This window comes from Budorcas taxicolor, chromosome 1, assembly GCF_023091745.1.
Source record: "Budorcas taxicolor isolate Tak-1 chromosome 1, Takin1.1, whole genome shotgun sequence".
Classification (NCBI taxonomy): Eukaryota; Metazoa; Chordata; class Mammalia; order Artiodactyla; family Bovidae; genus Budorcas; species Budorcas taxicolor.
The window spans coordinates 123,190,054-123,213,508 of record NC_068910.1 but is presented as its reverse complement, the minus strand read 5'-3'; the positions used below and the strand labels follow the sequence as shown (position 1 = coordinate 123,213,508).

Sequence of the window (23,455 nt, the reverse complement as noted above, 5' to 3'; positions counted from 1 at the left end):
TTTTGCACTTAAACTTCTAGCAAAATATTGAGTCATACCTAAATGGTGCAGTGGTTTTCCCTACGTTCTTCAATTTAAGTCTGAATTTGGCAATACGGAGTTCATGATCTGAGCCACAGTCAGCTCCCAGTCTTGTTTTTGCTGACTGTATAGAGCTTCTCCATCTTTGGCTGCAAAGAATATAGTCAATATGATTTCGGTGTCGACCATCTGGTGATGTCCATGTGTAGAATCTTCTCTTGTGTTGTTGGAAGAGGGTGTTTGCTATGACCAGTGCGTTCTCTTGGCAAAACTTTATTAGCCTTTGGCCTGCTTCATTCTGTATTCCCAGGCCAAATTTGCCTGTTACCCCAGGTGTTCTTGACTTCCTACTTTTGCATTCCAGTCCCCTATAATGAAAAGGACATCTTTTGCAGATGTTAGTTCTAAAAGGTCTTGTAGGTCTTCATAGAACTGTTCAACTTCAGCTTCTTCAGCATTATTGGTTGGGACCTAGACTTGGATTACCGTGATATTGAATGGTTTGCCTTGGAAACAAACAGAGATTATTCTATCATTTTTGAGACTGCATCCACGTACTACATTTCAGACTCTTTTGTTGACCATGATGGCTACTCCATTTCTTCTAAGGGATTCCTGCCCACAGCAGTAGATATAATGGTCATCTGAGTTAAATTCACCCATTCCAGTCCATTTTAGTTCACTGATTCCTAGAATGTCGATGTTCACTCTTGCCATCTCCTGTTTGACCACTTCCAACTTGCCTTGATTCATGGACCTGACATTTCAGGCTCCTATGCAATATTGCTCTTTACAGCATCGGACCTTGCTTCCATCACCAGTCACATCCACAACCGGGTATTATTTTTGCTTTGGCTCATCCCTTCATTCTTTCTGGAGTTATTTCCCCACTGATCTCCAGTAGCATATTGGGCACCTACCAACCTGGGGAGTTCCTCTTTCAGTATCCTATCCTTTTGCCTTTTCATACTGTTCATGGGGTTCTCAAGGCAAGAATACTGAAGTGGTTTGCCATTCCCTTCTCCAGTGGACCACATTCTGTCAGACCTCTCCACCAAGACCCACCTGTCCTGGGTGGCCCCACATGGCATGGCTTAGTTTCATTGAGTTAGACAAGGCTGTGGTCCATGTGATCAGATTGGCTAGTTTACTGTGATTATGGTTTCAGTGTGTCTGCCCTCTGACACCCTCTCACAGCACCTACCATCTTACTTGGGTACACCACCCTTATGGCAGAGAGTGAAGAGGAACTAAAAAGCCTCTTGATGAAAGTAAAAGAGGAGAGTGAAAAAGTTGGCTTAAAGCTCAACATTCAGAAAACGAAGATCATGGCATCTGGTCCCATCACTTCATGGGAAATAGATGGGGAAACAGTGGAAACAGCAGCAGACTTTATTTTTTTGGGCTCCAAAATCACTACAGATGGTGAATGCAGCCATGAAATTAAAAGACGCTTACTCCTTGGAAGGAAAGTTATGTCCAACCTAGATAGTATATTCAAAAGTAGAGACATTACTTTGCCAACTAAGGTCCATCTAGTCAAGGCCGTGGTTTTTCCTGTGGTCATGTATGGATGTGAGAGTTGGACTGTGAAGAAGGCTGAGCATCAAAGAATTGATGCTTTTGAACTGTGGTGTTGGAGAAGACTCTTGAGAGTCCCTTGGACTGCATGGTGGTTCAACCAGTCCATCCTAAAGGAGATCAGTTCTGGGTGTTCATTGGAAGGACTGATGCTAAAGCTGAAACTCCAGTACTTTGGCCACCTCATGTGAAGAGTTGACTCATTGGAAAGACCCTGATGCTGGGAGGGTTTAGGGGCAGGAGGAAAAGGGGATGACGGAGGATGAGATGGCTGGATGGCATCACCTACTCGATGGACATGAGTTTGAGTGAACTCTGGGAGTTGGTGATGGACAGGGAGGCCTGGCGTGCTGCGATTCATGGGGTCGCAAAGAGTCGGACATGACTGAGTGACTGAACAGAACTGAGCTGAAAATGTTGAGTAAGAATAGTGAGAGAAGACATTTTTTACCTAGTTTCTAATTTTAGGTGGAAGGCATTCAGTTTCTCATCATTAAGTACAATGTTAGTTGGACGTTTTTCATAGTTTCTTCTAAGGAAGTAGAATAAGTTCTATTTCTAACCTGCTGAGAGATTTATTATGAAAGAATGTTGAATTCTGTCAAATACTTTTTCTGCATCTATCGAGATGATTATATGGTTTTTCATATTTGGTCTAAGATGATAAAATATATTGATTGATTTTTCTTTTTTTTAACATGCTGAACCAGCCATGCATTCCTGGAATGAACCTCACTTGGTCATAATCCATAATCTGTTTTATAAATTGCTGAATCTCATATGCTAATATTTTGTTTCAACTCTTTATTTCTATGTTCATGACAGATATTAGTCTTTTCCTAGAATGTTTCTGTCTGGTTTTGGTATTTTGGTAATACTAATCTCATAAAATGAGTTGGGAAGTGATCCTTCTTACTTTCTGGAAGGAATGATACTATTTCTTACATAAATGGTTGATAGAATTCACCACTGACAGTCTACATTGAGTTTTCTTTTTATGGAAGGTTCTTAACTACAAATTCAATTTCTTTAATAGGTATAGAGCTATTCCAGCTATATGTTTCTTCTTGTGTGAGGTTTGGTAGTTTGTGTTTTTCAAGAAATTGGTCTATTTTATCTAAATTACAGCATTATGGGCATAGAGTTGTTCATAGTATTTCTTTATTATCCTTTTAATATTCAGGGGATCAGCAGTGATGAACCCTCTCCACTGCTGATATTGGTAATACATGTCACCTATCATTTCTCTTGGTTAACCAGATTCTCAGCATATCAATTTTATCAATTTTTTCAGAGAACCAGCTTTGGCTTCATTGATTTTCTCTACTTTTTCCTCTGTTTTCAATTTCCTTAATTTATGCTCTAGTCTTTATCATTTCTTTCCCTTTGGTAGCTTTAGGTTTAATTTCCTCTTCTTTTATAGATTTATTAGGTATAACCTTAGTTATTGATTCTACTTTCTTTTCATTTTTTAAAATGTTCATTTAACACTGTACATTTCTTCTATATAGTTACTTTAGATCAACTTCACAAATTGTTATTTTCACTTAGTTCAACTGTATTTCACACTGTTAAACTATTATGATTCTTAACAACTCTTTATACCCCAAAATACTGTGATACTACTTTCTTCTGGATCTTCACACATTATTTGACCTTTCCTTCTAAATTTGAGTTTTACTGGATTTTCTTCTACCGATGCCATGATTCTTTTGTTAGTGTTACCTTAACTCAATGTTATCCGTGGTTGAGCTCATCTATTCTGCTGATTTTAAGTGACACTGATAATTCATTTACTCACTCATTTCTCTGTCCATCAACCATCCATTCAATCACTGAGTACCCATTATTATATGTCAAATACTGACCTTTGTACTAGAGTTACAAAAGCAAATAATATAGATAAAAGTGAAAGTGTAATCACAGTCATGTCCAACTCTTTGTGACCCCATGGGCTGTAGCTCACCAGGCTCCTCTATCCATAGAATTCTCCAGGCAAGAATACTGGAGTGGGTTGCTGGGCCCTCCTCCAGGGTTTCTTCCCGACCCAGGGATTTAACCTCTTATGTCTCCTGCATTAGCAGGTGGGTTCTTTACCACTTGTGCCACCTGGGAAGCCCAATAATATAAACAGTTCAGTTCAGTCGCTCAGTTGTATCCGACTCTTTGTGATCCCATGGACTGCAGCACACCAGGCTTCCCTGTCCATCACCAACTCCTGGAGCTTGCTCAAACTCATGTCCATCGAGTCAGTGATGCCATCCAACCATCTCATCCTCTGTTGTCCCCTTCCCCTCCTGCCTTGATCTTTCCCAGCATCAGGGTCATTTCCAGTGAGTGAGTTCTTCCCATCAGGTGGCCAAAGTATTGGAGTTTCAGCTTCAGCATCAGTTCTTCCAATGAATATTCAGGACTGATTTCCTTTAGGATTGACTGGTTTGATCTCCTTGCAGTCCAAGGGACTCTGAGGATTGTGAAGGACAATACAAGAGTACATACTAGAGGTATCTATCCAGAGGTGATAGTTACAATAATAACACTGGTCACCAACCACAGTGCTGGATCAGGACCTTTCTCTATCAGATATAAAACCTTTCATTGCTGGATTATGCAAAGGCCCTGGGAATCCTACAAGAGAAGCCAGGAGAGCTAAGGTATGAGGAGTCACTTGGTGGGGGCTCAGTATTTCCACATTTTAACTACTACTACTACTGTAACTCTGGTAAGCAGTAGATGAATATAAGAGCTGTACCAGCCCAGTCAAACTTACAGTAAAGGCATGCCTAAATGAGAAATATAAACAAAATATATATGCAAATAGACATAATACATTTATATATATTTTAAAATATATAAAAAATAGACAACCAGGTATAGAAGAGGGAAAACAATTCTAGGTAAAATGAAGTAAAAAAGCCCCAAAACAAAAGGAAATGACATATATAAGGAAAACTGACTTCAAAAAAGACTAGGGATTGAAGGGAACTTGATAAAGAGAGATGAGAGGATAATTAACATATACAAAAGGCCACATAGAAAGGCAGTCAACTTTATTCTAAGGTCACTGGAATACCATTCATAAAGGGTTTTAAACTGATCAGATGTGCATCTTAGAAAAACCACTATACCTATAGCCCTGAATGGAATGAAGCCATGTAAGACTAGGAGAGAGATCAGTTAGGAAACTGTGGTGCACACTAAATCTTTATTTCCAGATAATATTTCTGTAGCTTGCTAAAACTGTTCATATAACCTGAATCATAGTGATTTGTTTATATATGATGTTTTTCCACTGGACTCCAAGTTCTTCAGAAACATCATGGTCTTTGGCACAGACTAAGTACTAAGAAATATTAACTGAACTAACCTATAAAAGTGTGAAACTGTGGATTTGAAATGTCAGTGAGTCATTTTTTAAAATTAAAGGTTAAAGGTTCTCTGTTTCAGAAAACAGTGATCCAATATGTGGTTAAATCTAAGAAGTTAAAGTCATTTGTACAGAATGATCCCAATTCTATATTTTAATTTGTATCAGTTCAGTTCAGTTCAGTCTCTCAGTCATGGCTGACTCTTTGTGACCCCATGAACTGCAGCACACCAGGCTGACTCTTTGTGACCCCATGAACTGCAGCACACCAGGCCTCCATGTCCATCACCAAGTCCCGAAGCTTGTTCAAACTCATGTCCATAGAATTGGTGATGCCACCCAACTGTCTCATCCTCTCGTCCTTCTCCTCCTGCCTTCAATCTTTCCCAGCATCAGGGTCTTTTCCAAGGAGTCATTTCTTCATATCAGGTGGCCAAAGTATTGGAGTTTCAGCTTCAGCATCAGTCCTTGCAATAAATTTTCAGGACTGATTTCCTTTAGGATGGACCCATCTAGAGGGATGGTCCTTTGGATGGGTCTCTGGTTAATTTGTATAGGTATGTAATTTTGGTTAATATTTTGCCCATATTTGTCAGTATATATATGTGCTTTTTAAAAAATTTACAATTTTTGTATTTTTCCTCACTGCTATAATAAACCTGTTCATTGTATAAAACTTGGAATATACAGACATTTACAAAGTAGAAATCTAAAACCACCTATAATTGTACTATCCAGATACAGTGTCAATGACCCACATAACTATACAACTTTATTTTATCATCTGATGACAGATGATAAGAGGCTGTGTATCTTGAAAAAGTTTCTGCTGAGCATAAAGGCTTAAATATTCTATTAATATTATCACTCATCAACTCTATTTTGATGAGGTAGTAAAAGAGTTTTTGTACCTTCTTGACTTTGTTTATTTTTTACCTGCTATCAGCTTCTCTGTATCAGGCAGATATGAGAACTGTCTTTTACTCTTCATTCCTGTCTTTATAGGTGGAACTTGAAATCTGCAACAATAAAAAATTATTTTTCTGTTTAATTATAATCATCACTAAATGAGCTGAATTGTAGTATCTTAGAAAATAAAATTTAAATGGACTTTAAAATCATACCCTTTTTGTGCATTATTCTGTATGTCTTTATATGAAAAACCACATAAAATCAACATTTCAAAAAAAACACCAAAAGGAAGCCAAGGATGCTTCCAGGATGATGGAGTGAGAACTTTGGCAACTATTCTGCAAAATCAAACATATAGCTGGGGGGGGGGGGGGGGGAACTGTCAAAAATAATCATCTCAATTGACTGGAAATTGACCACAGGCATACAATAAAATGAGAAGTATTTCATCAGGAAAATTACTGAATCTGGGTATGAACATCAGAAGTCTGTGGCATTCTTTCCTGGGCCTGCTCCCATTACTCATTCTTCCCCACAAGTTAGGTCAGTGTAGCAGTTCTGCAAAGGTGGAACAGGCCATGAAAACTAGCAGTGAGGCGGACAGAGCAGGGCTGAGTTGATTCAGAGTGGAGAACAAAAAACCTATCCCAGGAGGCAATGGCACTCCACTCCAGTACTCTTGCCCGAAAAATCCCATGGACGGAGGAGCCCGGAGGGCTGCAGTCCACGGGGTTGCGAAGAGTCGGACACGACTGAGTGACTCCAGTTTCACTTTTCACTTTCATGCATTGAAGGAAATGACAGCCCACTCCAGTATTCTCCCCTGGAGGATCCCAGGGACGGGGGAGCCTGGTGGTCGCACAGAGTCGGACACGACTGAAGCGACTTAGCAGCAGCAGCATCCCAGGAGTGAAGGGAAAATTTCTGAAGCCATCCAAGCAAGTGTGAGGTTGAAATCTCTATCAGTACAAGGACAAGCAGACTGTCAGATTAGTAGGGGACTTAACAGAGAGATTGTAGAGGAGAGGCAGCCACAGATGAACTTAATACACTCTTCATGTAATCCTAGATAAACAAGGGCTACAAGCGTGTGCAAGAGAGATTGGAGAAATCCCAAACTATCCACACACTCCTGGTATCAGGGAAATTACCATGGAGGAAGTCTTGTTCAGGCTTCAGAAGCAGGATAGCAGGCCCCTGACTTTGCTTCTAACCTGCCTGGACACTGACCAAATTCTGTGCTTGCCTGAAAGAACAGAGAGTCAGGCAGCACTTTAGATAAGAAAGGGAGTGGGTCTTGGAACTCTTGAGTACCTGGAGGTCTGACCAACTGCAGTGAGGTCTGATGAAATCCTATGACTCACAATATAAAACAAACAGCATTGTAACAATGTTAAAGTAAAACCAGAGGTGAATTTTTGCATGCAAACGGATGATATCAATCTGCAATCTGGGATTATAAGTGGGAGCCCCAGAAACTGCAATTTGAGGTCTGATCCACAGAGTGGATGCACTGCCCAGGACCTTTTCACGACTGGGACTCCAAATAGCTGTTAAACGGGACTTCTTAGGGCTGTTTTTGAGTCTACATGTTGGTCAGGCTTCCCTGAAGAATCCACCTGCAGTGCAGGAGATCTGGGTTTGATTCCTGGTTTGGGAAGATCCCCTGGAGAAGGGCATGGCTACTGGCTCCAGTATTCTTACCTGGAAAGCCCCAGGGACAGAGGAGCCAGGCAGGCTCAGTCCATAGGGTCGCAAAGAGTCAGACACGACTAGGCACACACATGCACACGGGCTGGCCCACTTTGGTGATGTATGTGCTGTAGTTCTCACTGTTGTTTCTATTTCTCTTTTCTTTTAATGACTGTATATTGAAATTAAGCCAACTAATCCTCAATTAAATATTGAAATTGTTTATTGTGTGTAACAAGTGACTTTTGTTAACAACTCCTCCAAACCTGAAACAAAAGTAATACTTTCAGCAAGACACCTGGATGGAAATACAAGAAGTCTCAAGGGAACATAAAAACAGGGACAAATTTAAAACTGACCTGAATTTTGAATGCACTACCCAATCTATACACAGATCTGTCAGCGGAAGCGGAAAGCCTTAGTGGCTTTCTGTATTTAAGCACAATTTCTGACTAATTGTTGGCTGATACAAGGGGTGACACAGGAAACTAGCCTTAAAAACAAACAGCAACAATGATAATAATTGGAGCAAAGATCATTGCTTCCACACACTATAGAACAAACATATTTCACAGATTTACTCTAGGCAAATTCTAAACAAAAATCAGGAATGACAAGTTTTAGGGATAGGAAAGATGCCATCAGAATCCACAGCTGCTACAATATGTTATCTAAGGTTCCAATTTTCAAAAAAAATATGAAACATAAAAAGAAACAGGAAAATGTGACTCATAATAAGAAGAGAAAAAGCAAGCAATAGAGTCTTTCATGATTCCAAGATACTAGATTTAGCAAAGATATCAAAGCAGTTATTTAAAATATCTTCAATGAACTAATCAGAACAATGCTCAAAGAATTAAAGAAAAGTATGACAACAGTGACTCATATCAACAAGTAGAGAATCTCAACAGAGAATCTTAATGAATAACTTTTTTTAATTAAAAAAAAAAGACCTGACATTTTGAAGTTGAAAACTATAATCACCAAAATAAAAAATTCACTAGAGGGGTACAAAAGAAGATTCAAAATGGCAGAGAAAGAATCAGTGAACTAAAGACAGATGAATAAAATTTATCCAATTTGAAGAACAGAAACAAAAAAGTTTGAAGAAAATAAACAAGAGACTCAGAGACCTGTGTGGCAGCATTAAGTGCATCAAAATACATGTAATGAGAGTATCAGAAGGAAAAGGGAGGCAGAAAAATATGTAAGTACTGGTCAAATTTTTCAAAATTTGAGGACAATGTACAAATCAAAGAAGAGTAATGAATCGCAAATAAGATACAGACAAGAGATTCAGACTCAGACACATTAAAGTGAAATTGATATACATATAGAACAAATGTATGTACCATACATATAAAACACATATGAGACATACATATATATAAAAGCAGGGGAGAGAGAATGGAGCTAGGATGGAACAAAGGTTCACTATTTTAGCAGAATTAAGTTAGTAATCTGGAGTATACAGTGAGAGGTTATGATGTACACTGTAATCACTCATGCAATCCTTTAAAAACACTCAACTACATTTTTTAAATCAAGAGGAACTGAAGTGGTATCCTAAAAAGTATTTATTTGACACATAAAGGGGGAGCAGAGGAACAAAAATATATATGAGATACAGAGAAAACAACAAAATGGCTATTTATAAATCCAAGTTATCTCCAATTAATTTGTAAATTTTCAGTTAAAATATAAATATATATTATAAACACAATAAATATAAATAAGTTAAACACAGAGACTGTCAAACTGGATAAAAATAGACCCAACTATACTCTGTCCACAAGAGACACACAACCTAGATACAAAAACACAGGCTGAAAGTAAAAGAATGGACATATACACCATGCAAACAGTGATCACAAGAAAACTGGAGTTCCTATACCACTATCAGCCGAAATAGACTTTAAGGCAAGAAATATTACTAGAGATTAAGATATGTTCATAATGATAAAAGAGTCAATACATGAGGAAGAGGAACTAAAGAGCCTCCTGATGAGGGTAAAAGAGGACAGTGAAAAAGCTAGCTTAAAACTTTCAAAAATCTAAGATGATGACATCAGGTCCCATCACTTCATGGCAAATGGGAAAAAGTGGAAGCAATAACAGATTTTATTTTCTTGGGCTCCAAAATCATTGCAGACAGTGATTCAGCCATGAAATTAAAAGATGCTTGCTCCTTGGAAGGAAAGCTCTGAAAAACCCAGACAGCATATTAAAAAACAGAGACATCACTTTACTGACAAAAGTCCATACGGTCAAAGCTATGGTTTTTCCAAGTCACGTATGGATGTGAGAGCTGACCATAAAGAAGAGTGAGTGCTGAAGAACTGATGCTTTTGAACTGTGGTACTGGAGAGTTCCTTGGACTGCAAGGAGATCAAACCAGTCAATTTTAAAGAAAATCAACTCTGAATTTCATTGGAAGGACTGATGCTGAGGCTGAAACTCCAATACTTTGACCACCTGATACGAAGAGCTGATTCACTGAAAAAGGCCCTGATGCTGGGAAAGACTGAAAGCCAAAGGAGAAGGGGATGGCAGATGATGACATGGTTAGACATTAATAGCATCACTGATTCAATGGTCATGAATTTGAGCAAACTCCAGGAAATAACGGAGCATAGAGGAGCCTGGCATGCTGCAGTCCATGGGGTTGCAAACAGTCAGACACGACTTGGCAATTGAACAACAAAACATACTGATGCTAATTATACCAAAGGAAAAAAAGTTCACACACATACAGGGGAAAAAAATGAAGGAAATATCTCAAAATAGTTTCTCTGGTTGGTAAGAAAACAAGGAATTTCACTTTTCTTCTTTGTATAATTTTCTATTTCCAAATTTTTAAAAATTCCTAAAATTTACAAAAATTGAAATTACATAAAAAATTAAATTTCAAGTTTAAGTTGACATACAGAGTGAAATAAGTTAGGAAGAGAAAGACTAATATTGTATAATACCACTTATATGTAGAATCTAGAAAAATGGTACAGATGAACTTATTTGTAAAGCAGAGATGGAGTCACAGATGTAGAAAACAATCTTATAGTTACCAAGGGGGTAAGAGGGTGAAATAAACAGACAGGTTGGGATTGACAAACCAACATTACTATGTATAAAATAAATAACTAATAAGAACATACTGTATAACCCAAGGAACTCTACTCAGTGCTCTGTGGTGACCTAAATGGGAAGGAAATCTAAAAAAGAGACAATATATGTATATGTATAACTGATTTTCTTTGCTATACAGCAGAAACGAATACAACATTGTAAAGCAACTATACTGCAATAAAAATTGTTAAAAAATTTAATAAGATAAATTGCATAATTTGGAAAATATTATAATTTATTCAAAATTATTTCATTTTATTTTACACTGAAGGCAATGTTCATATTCTAGGAAGAAAACATTTAGTCTTTATCCATTTAAAAAAAATCTTGAGATATAATTGACATCTAACTGTCTGAATTTATCCAGTTTTATTTATTCATACACTTGAATGAATTTAAGGTATACAATGTGTTAATTAATACACTTAATTACTGCAATATGATTACCACTGTAGCACTAGCTAACACCTCCATCACATCCCATAATTATCATTTCTTTTTGTGGTGAGAACATTTAACATCTAGTTTCTTAGCAACTTTTAAGTATATAATATAGTATTATTAACTGTATAATTATGATCAGAATGCTAAGTATCTGTGCTTAAAGGTCCCAGTTTCCTCTTTCTCTAACATTATTTTCAAAAAAATAACAATCCTCTCACTCTAAGTAATTCAAATAGTTTTGGTGCATATTTCTACATGCAAACACAGTAAAATTCAATAAACTAGCATTTTGCAGTCCAAAAGTCTTAATGGCTTGCACCTAGCTAATTAAAAATGATCTGGCTGCAGAGTCTCAGTGATTAGTATCTGTGGCTCACGCCACAATCTCAGAAGCGGATTTTTAAGGCAATTTTGGCAACAGATTGGAATAAGATAAAGTGAAAAAATAAAGAGTAAATTAACTTGGTACATTAGTCATAAAAGACTAGATTGTATTGTATCAATAAGCAAACCTCAAAGTCTCAGTGCTTACAAGAATAAGGGTTTATGTCTTGTTTAAATATAAACGAACAATGTGGGTTGGCAAAAGCCTTAGCTCCACACTGTCCTAACGTAGGGACATATGCTAATAAGGGTTCCACCATCCTAGGACAGGAAGATGGCAAATAGTGTACCAAATCTAAGGGCTCCCCTCTAGAAACGACACACATCATTTTGTTCACATTTCACTTTATTAGAACATAAACCAAGATAGAATATATGTTTAGCCATCTCTCAACAAATTAAGAGAAGTAAAATTATACAGATTGTGTTTCACCACAATGAAATCAACCTACAGATCAATAACAGGAAGAGAGCACAAAAATCTCCAAACATTTGGATACTAAAAAATACATATCTAAATAATCAATGGATAAAAGAGAAAGCCTCAAGGGATATAAAAAAGTATACTGAACTGAATGAAAATGAAAATATAATATATCAACATCTGTGGGTCACAATGAAAGCTAAGAAACAAATTTATAGCACTAAATGCACACATTAGGAAAGAGGAAAAGTAATAATCTCATTGTCCAACTCAAAAACTTGGAAGAGGAAGAGCAAAATAAACCCAACATGAACAAAAAAGTATATATATAATAAAGATTACATATAGAACAGAAATCGATGAAACAGAAAAACAAAAACAATTAGAGTATCAATGAAAAAAGAGATTATTTTTAAATTATCAGTGAAACTAGAAAACCTCTAAAAAAACTGACAAAGGAAAAAAAAAAAAAAAAAAAGCCTGGCGCAAGGGGCTACTGTCAATCCTCTCAAATCCTGCTGCTGGGGAATTCTCTGGCAGTTCAGTGGTTAAAATTTCGAGCTTTCACTGCCAAGGTTGTGGGTTCAATCCCTGGTCCAGGAACTAAGTTCCCACAAGCCGCACAACCAAGGAAGCTGTCTTATATAATTCACCCCAAAACAATTAAAATAGTAACATCAAAGATCACTGATCACAGATCACCATAACAAATATAATATTGAAAAAGTTCCAAACTGTGACACAGAAACGCAAAGTGAGCAAATGTTGTTGGAAAAATGATACTGATAGTCTTGCTCAACATAGGGTTCATATACAAAACTTCAATTTGTAAAAAATGTAGTATCTGTGAGATGCAAACAAGTAAAATGCAATAAAACAAGGTATGGCTATATTCTAAAATTCAGATTCACACAGAAGGGCCCATTTCATGATAAAAACCCTCAGTGAGGAGGCAAGAATGCCGAGAAACTGTATCTCTCACACTTTGCTAGTGGGAATGTACAATGGTATAGCACTCTATAAGAGCTTGGCAGTTCTGTACAACTAAACATGCAACTATCAGATGGCCCAGCAATTGCACTCCTGGGCATACATCCCAGAGGAAAACTTATGTTCACACAAACACCTGTACATCAATGTTTACAGCAGCTGTATTTATCATAATTAAAAACTGGAAACAGCCCAGGTGTTCTTCAATGTATAAATTCATCCATACCATGGAATGTTACTTAGCATTAAAAAGGAATGAACTATTGGTACAGAAAACAAAATGAATGGATCTCCAGGGAAATATGATGAGTGAAAACAGCCAACATAGAGTGTTACATAACTGTACTATCCCCTTTATATAATATTCTTGAAATGACACAATTACAGAAATAGAAAACAGATTAGCAGTTGCCAAGGGTTAAGTAGGGGCAAGGGGAAGAAAGAAAATGGTTGTATCTATAAAAGGGTTGTAACCTATAAAAAAAAGATGTTTGTAGTGATAGAAATGCTCTATAACTTGACCTTATCACTATCAATATGCAAGCTATGACACTGTACTACAGTTTTGCAGGATGTTACCATTAGGGAAAACTTTTTAAAGCATACAGAGTCTCTCATTATTTCTTAGAACCATGTGAATCTAAAATTATCTTGGGACTTTTCTGGTGGTCCAATGGCTAAGACTTGACCTTCCAGTGCAGAGGGTGTGGGTTCAAGCTCTTCATTCAGGGAATGAAGGTCCCTGAAGTGCAGCCAAAAAAAAAAACTTTTTTAAGGAAAAATAGTATTTGTCTCAAACTACAAGTGGAAAAAAAAAAGAGGAAAAAAAGGAAAAGTTAGTAGGGATAGAATGAAGGTGTTAATTCTACATAAGAGGGGGAAATGTTTAAAGTACTTATAATGCTGGTTCAGATGTCAATGGGCTTCCCGGTGGCTCAGACAGCAAAGAATCTGCCTGCAATGCAGAAGACCTGGGTTCAATCCCTGGGTCGGGAAGAACCCCTGGAGAAGGGAATGGCTATCCACTTCAGTAATCTTGCCTGGAGAATGCCAGGGACAGAGGAGTCTGGTGGGCTACAGCCCTTAGAGTTGCAAAGAGCTGGACATGACTGAGTGACTGACACTTTCACACACTTTTTTCCAGATGTCAACACTCCATACCCTTATTTTTACTATCGTTAGGCCATTTTACTACTTCACTACTTATTACTAAGTAACATCTTGAGCAGAGAAATAATGTAATTAAAATAATGTAATGACTGAGAAAAGTATGACTTCGGTCATAGAAGCTCAGTCTGGTAGTTTGAGATGAAGTTTTTGAAGGACTAACATGCTATTTATTGAATCTCTCTCTGCTCACTCATAAAGTATTAAATCCAAGTCCCAAAACTTTATGAAAGATGAACTACAGTCAGTCCCAATTTCTCACACCAACCCAAGCCCAAGTTTAGACAGATAAGCTTCCTTGTCTTCAACCTGCCCTTCCACAGAGGGTAAAACTCTTCAGGAGACATGGCTTTATAAAGAGTTCTCAGTTCTAATTTCTGCAAATTCAAGGCACCATCCGCTATCCCAGTGCGGCCATTAAACCTTTGGCTACTGAGACTAATGAACTCCTTAGGGCTGCCTCGGCATACTTCAAGTGCTCACCAATCTGGTAATCAGTTCCCTCTTCTCCTTTAGCCCTTAGGTATTTCTCTTGCTACCTGTAAGCCCAGAAAAGCATTTGATTACAAATATGTTTATAACATTTCATCCAGAATTTCTAGGTACTTTGTAGCAAAAGAGCTTTTAAGTTAGATAGTCCTCTCTCCATACTGTCAAAAATGTTAGCTCCTATTCTTTATAATTAAGTCTAAAAGTGTTCAGAGACATAGATATTTCAAACAATATCTTCAATTAAAAATTTTAATTTCCTAAAATATGTTTTAATGCAACAGAAATTGGAAAATGAGTTTAATCTTTTCATCAATTTCCAAAGCGAAAATCCAAAATATCATTTTTAGCTTGAAAAAAAGTCAAGATATGTTGTAAAGGACAACGCATTATAGGAAGCCTCTTCTCCAAAGTTGCCAGAGTATGTTATAAACATACTAATTAATCCTCTTGGGCATTTCAAAACAATTTTTACAGTGAAACATTAATTAATCATCATGATGTACCTATAGACCAGGACTGTGGCAAGTGTCATCCCCCACAAGTGGAAAAGTTCACCTGTGAATAACAATACTATGATCACACCGTAAGTCAAGGACAAAGCACACAAAAAAGACTTCTGATTTCCTGTACAATCAGAAAAAATAGACCATGACCTAGAAGAAAATCAAATACAAATATGTTTACTAAAACATAGGAGAAGGCAATGGCAACCCACTCCAGTACTCTTGCCTGGAAAATCCCATGGGCAGAGGAACCTGGTAGGCTGCAGTCCATAAGGGTCGCAAAGAGCTGGACACGACTGAGCGACTTCACTTTCACTTTTCACTTTCATGCACTGGAGAAGGAAATGGCAACCCACTAGGAAATGTTCTTGCCTAGAGAATCCCAGGGACGGGGGAGCCTGGTGGGCTGCCGTCTATGGGGTCGCACAGAGTCGGACACGACTGAAGCGACTTAGCAGAGCAGCAGCAGCAGGCATACTATTTATTTGTACATGGGCTTCCCTGGAGCTCAGTGGTAAAGAATCTGCCTGTGATGCAGGAGACATAGAGACACAGGTTTCATCCCTGGGTCGGAAAGAGCCCCTGGAAGAGGGCATGGCAACCCACTCTAGTATTCTTGCCTAGAGAATCCCACAGACAGAGGGGCCTGGCAGGCTATAGTCAGTGGGACCTCGAAGTGTCGGACAAAACTGAAGCAGCTTAGCATGCATGCATATACAAGTGACAAATATTTTTAAATGCCAACTTAATAGCAATGAGATACCAAGGTACAAAAGACTGCTTAATATTATAGTAAGTACTTAACCCAAAGCATTAATACTTGTATTAAAAAAAATCCAGTAAAGGATGTCATCTTATAAACCTACATAACAGAAAATCTCTTTTCCTACTCCCAATAGCTGCGAGCTCTGCATCACTAAGAGGTTTTACTAAATAAATGCTTCTGCTGCAGAGCTCTGTATGCTTTTCCTCTGGGACCTAATCCATGGGGAATACATCATTACTTTAGTCAGGAAAGAAAATAAGGGTTTTGATTTGGGGGTTTTTTCCTTCGGCTATATTTCTAAGAATTTTTTTTTTAATAATTTTTTTTATTTCTTATTTTTGGCTATGCGGGGTCTTCACTTCTTTGTGGGCTTTTCTCTAGCCATGGAGAGTGAGGGCCACTCTCTAGTTGCAGCGTGCAGGTCTCTCGCTTTGGCGGCTTCTCTTCTCGCAGAGCACGGGTTCTGGGGCACGTGGGCTCAGTAATTGTGGCTCTCAGGCTCTAGAGCGCAGGCTCAGCTGATGTGGCGCAAGGGCATAGCTGTTGCTCCGTGGCCTGTGAGACCTTCCTGGACCAGGGATTGAAACCATGTCTGCTGCACTGGCAGGTATATTCTTTACCACTGAGCCACCAGAGAAGCCCTTTGCTATGTACTTTTCCTAACTGTTAAAGGACAAAGCACAAATATTTACTTGCTATTAACTTCATTTTAAATTTAATTTCATTTCACATAATTTTCACTGTTATATTAGCATTTAAAAATTAATGATAAAACTCATCCCCCACATACTAGGATTAAATACTTTCATTTTAAAATTAAAAAAATTAAACCAACAAGATTCCTTATGTTTGTAAGATGGAAATCAAAAATCGGTAGCTGGTGATTTCAGTATCTATTGCCATGGTGATTCAATTTAAAGTCCTGCTATCAGAAAGACACTTATTAGCCAGATTGTTAAGTAGCATAAGGACAGATAGATAGGGCCTACAAGAAATCAACCTGGGGGTGGGGAAGGGGAGACAATAAACCTTGGTTCACTTTCGCGTAACCTCTTGTTTTCACAATTTTTTTTCTTTTGGTGTGGGGAAGCATCAAAACAATTTTCCAATATGACAAAGAGTATGTCTCCTTATCCAGAACTTTTCAGTCTTTTTACCACTGGGACAATGTTAAGGGAAGGTGTTCCCCATGTAACATACTTTCTTTCAGGACTGTAAATTATGAGCGCTTGCTAGCCATAACCCTCTTCTGTGATTTAAGACATAGCTGCAATGCTATGGCCTAATGTCTAATTTTACAAGTGAAGCACCTGAGGCCAAACAGGTTAAGCAACATAGTCAAGAGCACTACACAGTGAGATCACCAGGGGCAGAGCACACACTCTATCCTGGGTGTTTTCTTCCTGATCTCCAATCTGTTCAATTGTATCATGTTACTCTCTAAATTCACTTCAGTTGGCACGCCATGTTTCCACTGCAGGGGGCACAGGTTTGATCCCTGGTTGGGAAACTAAGAAAACCACATGCCATAGCTTGCCCCAAACCAGCCCCCCCCCCCCCCCCCCAGTTTTTTTTCAATAAGGCAAAATTAAACATAAATTCAGTACAGTTAGATCAACACAGGTAGTCAGGCCAGAATCCACGAGGTATTCCACATGAGCGAATGTTTCAGATTCCTGGGGCTTAACTCTCTACATATCAAAACTTTACAGAGTGAACAGTCTTCTTTGCTAGAAACTTTCCCAAAGTGAAAAGGCCCAAATCTAGATTCTAGGCCTAAATCTAGATGTTCTGGTGAAAGAGCTTTGTGCTCGCGCTCAGTCACTTCAGTCATTCCGACTCTTTGCAACCCCGTGGACTATAGCCTGCCAGGTTCCTCTGTCCACAGGATTCTCCAGGCAAGGATTCTGGAGTGGGTTGCCATTCCCTTCTCCAGGGGATCTTCCTGAGCCAGGGGTTGAAACTGTGTCTCGTGCGTCTCTTGTATTGCAGGCAGATTCTTTACAACTGAGCCACTTGAGGAAGCTCAGACACTCTTCTAATTCTTTGCTAACTACCAGGTCATGTGCCTCATGAGTATTTTCCTGTTACGTTGTTGGTCTTCCTTGTGTTAATTCTGGATCCCTCAGTGAACCTCGCCATCTTACTGCACTCATTCTGATAGGGACAGAGTAAAGGGACAAAGTAGGTGATTAAAACATTAATCCCACTAGGGGATTGTAAGTAGGAAAAATATGGGAGACCCTTCAAGTTAATGATTACTCAGGAAAGCAGGTCTGCTTAGCCACAAAGCCAAGCAGGCTTGTTTGGCAACAAGACAATGCAATGGGAACATGCACCAAGCCCCAAACAATAAAACAATGATGGCGCGAGACCCACATCCTGCTCAGTGAGCTCAGTAAGTCAAGACGTGCTCTCTGCGCACATATTAATAGCAAACAATAATTTGTTGACCTAGCTTTACCATGTAGGGACAAAAAAACTCCCCTGCCCAACCTGGAGGAGGAACTGATGATGGAAGCATGATGTCCATTCAAGAATGACGAAGACGGTCTTTTCCCCCTCCCCACTTTTCCTCTGATTATAAAACTGTAGCCCAGTAAGTCCTCGAGGTGGCATCCTCGAGGTGGCACCCTCTCACCCGCCTGCCTTTAAGCTTCACAAGTGTTCCTAGTCTAATAAATCACTTCTTATCTGACACTTTGCCTCTCACTGAATTCTTTCTGCACTGAGATATAAAGGACTGGAGCTCTTTAGAGTCCCCACCCCCACCCCACCCAAAGCACCACCCAGTGGTTTCACATTTCAATTCAACCCCTACTTTATTGCCAGGAGAACATGAAAATGGCAACCTGAAGTGAGTGGTAGAAGCATGTGGATTTAAAATGGCAGAGGGGGAAAAAATGTATTATTTATTTTCCAGACCTCTTAACCTTCATTTTTAACATCTACAGTGCTATATTAGAGTCAGTGATCTGCACAGACCTTTGGTTGTCACATTGAGAGGTTCAGGTTCCTAAACTCCTTGAGCAGCTCCTGTCATCTCTTGCTACTGTCCATATGTCACCACCAAATAATTCAGGTCTCAAATTATCTATTCAACTACCCAATGGGAATCTTCTTATTTAGGCTTATTAAAAAAAAAATCAATAATAAAGAAATCCCATATGAAGGCTTAGGGACTCTCCTCTTACAAGATCCATCAGTGTGAACTCTCATTTAGCTATTCAGGTTCTTATTTGCTTCTAAGTTGTTGACATCTGGTTTCTGGATAGGTGACCTTTGGAAAAGTCACTAAAACTCCTGAGATGTCATTTGTTGTTTAGTCACTAAGTTGTGTCCGACTCTTTGTGACCACAGACTGTAGCACACTAGGCTCCTCCGTCCTCTACTATCTCCTGGAGTTTCTTCAAATTCATGTCCATTGAGTCAGTAATGCTATCTAGCCATCTCATCTTCTGCCATCCCCTTCTCCTTTTGTCTTCAGTCTTTCCCAGGATCAGGGTCTTTTCCAATGAGTTGGCTCTTTATATCAGGTGGCCAAAGTATTGGAGCTTCAGCTTCAATATCAGTCCTTTCAATGAATATTCAGGGTTCATTTCCTTTAGAATTGACTGGTTTGATCTCCGTGCTGTCCAGGGGACTCTCTCAATAGTCTTCTCCAGAACCACAGTTCAGAAGCATCACTTCTTTGGCGCCTTCTTTTGGTCCACCCTCACATCCATATGTGACTGGAAAAACCTTAATTTTGACTATATGGATCTTCATCAGCAAAGTGATGTCTCTGCTTTTTAATACACTAAGTCTGTCATAGTTAGAAAGTTCAGTTTTAAGCCAGCTTTTCCACTCTACTCTTTCACTTTGATCAACAGGCTCTTTAGTTTCTCTTACCTCTCTTGGCATTAGAGTTGTATCATCTGAGGTTGTTGATGTAACTCCCATCAATCTTGATTCCAGCTTGTGTTTCCTCCAGCCTGGCATTTCATATGATGTACTCAGCATAGAAGTTAAATAAGCAAAGTGACAATATACAGCCTTATCTTACTCCTTTCGCAATTTTGAACCAGTCCACTGTTTCATGTCCAATTCTAACTGTTGCTTCTTGACCTGCATACAGGTTTCTCAGGAGACAGGTAAGGTGATCAAAGTTTCCACAGTTTATTGTGATGCACACAGTCAAAGGCTTTAGCATTGTCAATGAAGCAGAAGTAGATATTTTTCTGGAATTCCCTTGCTTTGTCTATGATCCAATGAATGTTGGCAATTTGATCTCTGGTTCCTCTGCCTCTTTGAAACCCAGCTTGTACATCTGGAATTTCTCAGTAGACATTACCACTGAAGCCTAGCTTGAAGGATTTTATGTATAACCTTGCTAACATGTGAACTGAGTACAACTGTATGGTAGTTTAAACATTCTTTGGCATTGCTCTTCTTTGGGATTGGAATCAAAACTGATCTTTTCCAGTTCTGTGGCCACTGCTGAGTTTTCCAAATCTGCAGATATACTGAGTGCAACACTTTAACAGCATCATCTTTTAGGATTTTAAATAGCTCAGCTGGAATTCTGTTTGCTTCTCAAGTTATGATGGTTCTGGTTTCCGGAAAAGTGACCTTTGGAAAGGTCAGTAAAATTTCTGAGATGTTATATTTGTCTCTAAATCTATTTCATATGAATTCATATAAAAATTCCTCAAAGTGTTCACAATCATCATAGAGTCTTAAATTGGGCCAAAGTGGACATTCAGCACTAAACCAGTGCTTCTAAAACTTGAATGTACACACTAATCACCTGGAAATCTTGTGAAAATGACGACTCTGTTCCAGTAAGTGCAAGGTTGGGCCCATGACTCTGCATTTCTAATCAAGTGTTGCCAAGTCTGCTGGGTCCATATACTAATGAGTACTAAACTTTAGAACAAAGCTCTATTTTTCTCTTTCATTCTATTTCTAAATCCTCTCATTCATTTGCTTTTTTCTTTTCTTGCTTTACCCTTTCTGATGCTTTAAGTCTGTCATGGTAACTATTTAGCCCTTGGAGTTACAAAGGCTTTCCAAACAATAACATAAGCTATAAAACACAATGCAGAAAGGCAAAAATATTACAACAGTCAAACTTTCTCAAAATGTGATCAAAACAATGTAATCAACATAGAGGACATTTTTTTAGGATGTACATTTATTCATATATTCCTTAGCAACCAAATATTTTCCTTAGGGATATAGTTCAAAAAATCTTAATTTTTCCAATAGGAAGGAAGAATGTGTTATTAACGTTAAGATTCAACAGCATTCAATACATGAGCTGCTAATTATGAACAGAATGATGGTGCTTAAACTGATCCTTATACCTAAATTAATGTCTTTTTTAGTCTACTCTAAAATTATGAGAAATTCTGCTCCCAAGTATGCCTGATCAAGAGATGAGCTTTCTAATGAACTATGACTGGAACTATACATGCCTTAGAATCTTATATAAATTTCACATACAGTGGCATTACACCAGATTGTATCAAGTGGCTCATAACTGTTATAGGATTTAGCATGAGTCCTTTAAAATAATAACCACAAGCATTCACATGGTAACAGAAATGTTGTTCTTACAAAAGACTGTGCTCCTAATCAAGAAGCAGGAATCTCATTTTACAGTAGGGAAACCTGAAGCATATCCAGGATATGCAGCCAGGTGAGCACAATGCAAACACAATATGAAACTTCTGGTTTTAAAACCTATCTTAAAATCATTATACACTACAGGCCAAACATTGTTAAACTTCCTTTTAGGTTCAGGAACCAATTCTTTCAATCAAATTTATGTAAAATAGCTGGCTTCTCAGTAACACTGAGAACTATAGTTTCTGTGTAATATTAGTCTCTTGCCAATATAAAGAGCACCAATGTAAGTGGAATCCATTTCTGTGGTGTGGATTTCTCCCAGGGAAACTGAAGCAGGCAGTTCCAACTCCATCAAACCAGACAACAGTGCCTTCTAGTGGCCAAAGCAGAGTATAACCTGAAATGTCTTTGGGGCTCTAGATTAAAATTTACATATCTAAAGTGTAGAAGCTAATAAGAAAATATTACAAATACTATAAGAATTGCTACAGACAAAGAAATCTTGCATTTAAGGTTAAAATGAAGATATAAGAAAGAAAATAAATTACCCAAAAGCTCCAGTCACCATTCCAGTTATACATATTTGGCCTCTGTTTTTTAGCTGACACTATATCCCTCTCATCCACAACTGGAGTAGGATTTTCCTCTAATTCTTCCTTAACTCAGCGGCAAAGATTGAATTCCTTTCGTTTATTACCTGGAAACAAGTATCAAACAATTTAAATTACATACTGAGAAATGCTCATTTTAAAAAGAAAACAATAAATGCTCAAAATACACAAATTATTGTGAAAAGGACAATAAAACAGTAATTAATATGTTTTTGCTTCTGCAGTTCATATATTCATACACACATCATATATTTTCCAACTACTACTACTTATTAGGTAACTTAGTTTGTACTGGAGATTCAAAAATGAGTAAAACACTTAGCCTCCAGAAGTTCAGTCAGCTACAGTAACAATTAGACAGTAAAAAAAATAATAATAATAAATACAATGTAATGAGAGTAACCATTGGTTGAACCTCTTTGGAGAATAATTTGTAATGCAATTGGGTTTAAAATGGGTATAGATGTACTACAATTCAGCAATTTAATGTGCACGAGGTCAACAATGTTTCTAATACAAAGAAAGTGGAAACAACCTTACTGTCCATTGGTAAGGAAACTGGTAAATGAACTCTGATTTATACAAACAATGAATGAAATAAATGAATCTGGTATCTCAACCAGGCACTAGCCTCAATGTATAGAGTGCTTATGAGCACACGCTAGTCATGTCCTACTCTTTTGCAACCCCATGGACTGTAGACCGCCAGGCTCCTCTGTCCATGGCATTTTCCAGGCAAGAATACTGGAGAGGATTGCCATTTCCAACTCCAGGGTATCTTCCCAACCCAGGGATGGAACCGGTGTCTCCTGCATCTCCTGCATCGGCAGGCAGATTCTTGACCACCACCAGCACCACCTCAGTGCTTAGGGAAAAGATTATATCCAGTGGAAGATATGGGCCCATGAGGTGGTCACTCATGAAAGCAGTCACTATGGAGCTAAAAAAAGGAGAGAAAGGGGAGGTGAAGTGGCATCTGTTATAAGAGCACAAAGCTCACTAGGTCTCTTAAATACGACTGCCACTACTGCAGCCACCACCTATGCCTCTTTGAACAAAAATGCTGATCCTCAGGGTTATAGGGAAAAGCACCCACAGAACCCACATAGCACAGCAAAGGGTAATTCAAACTCAACTTACATGGGTGGGAGGGAGGCAGAAGAGAGAAGGGATACATGTGTACGTATAGCTGATTCACGCTGTTGTACAGCAAAGACTAGCAAAACTAATACAACATTGTAAAGCAATTATACTCCTATTGAAAAAGAAAAAAACTGAGCTCTGACTTAAAAAATAAAAAACTTAAGCTTGAGTTTCCTAAGTTCTACGAAGTAAACACTGCCATGGGTGAAGCCCCAAACC

The 23,455-nt window shown here is 38.3% G+C and overlaps 1 protein-coding gene across 1 annotated transcript in view; it reads right to left on the bottom strand.

Moving 5' to 3' along the window:
- Positions 1–22,127, bottom strand: part of GRAMD1C (GRAM domain containing 1C) — a 90,933-nt gene extending 68,806 nt beyond the window's left edge. The window contains 2 exon segments of the mRNA XM_052641117.1: positions 5,906–5,988; positions 22,031–22,127. The gene's annotated coding sequence lies outside the window, so the exon portion shown is untranslated.
- Positions 22,128–23,455: the final 1,328 nt, after the last annotated feature.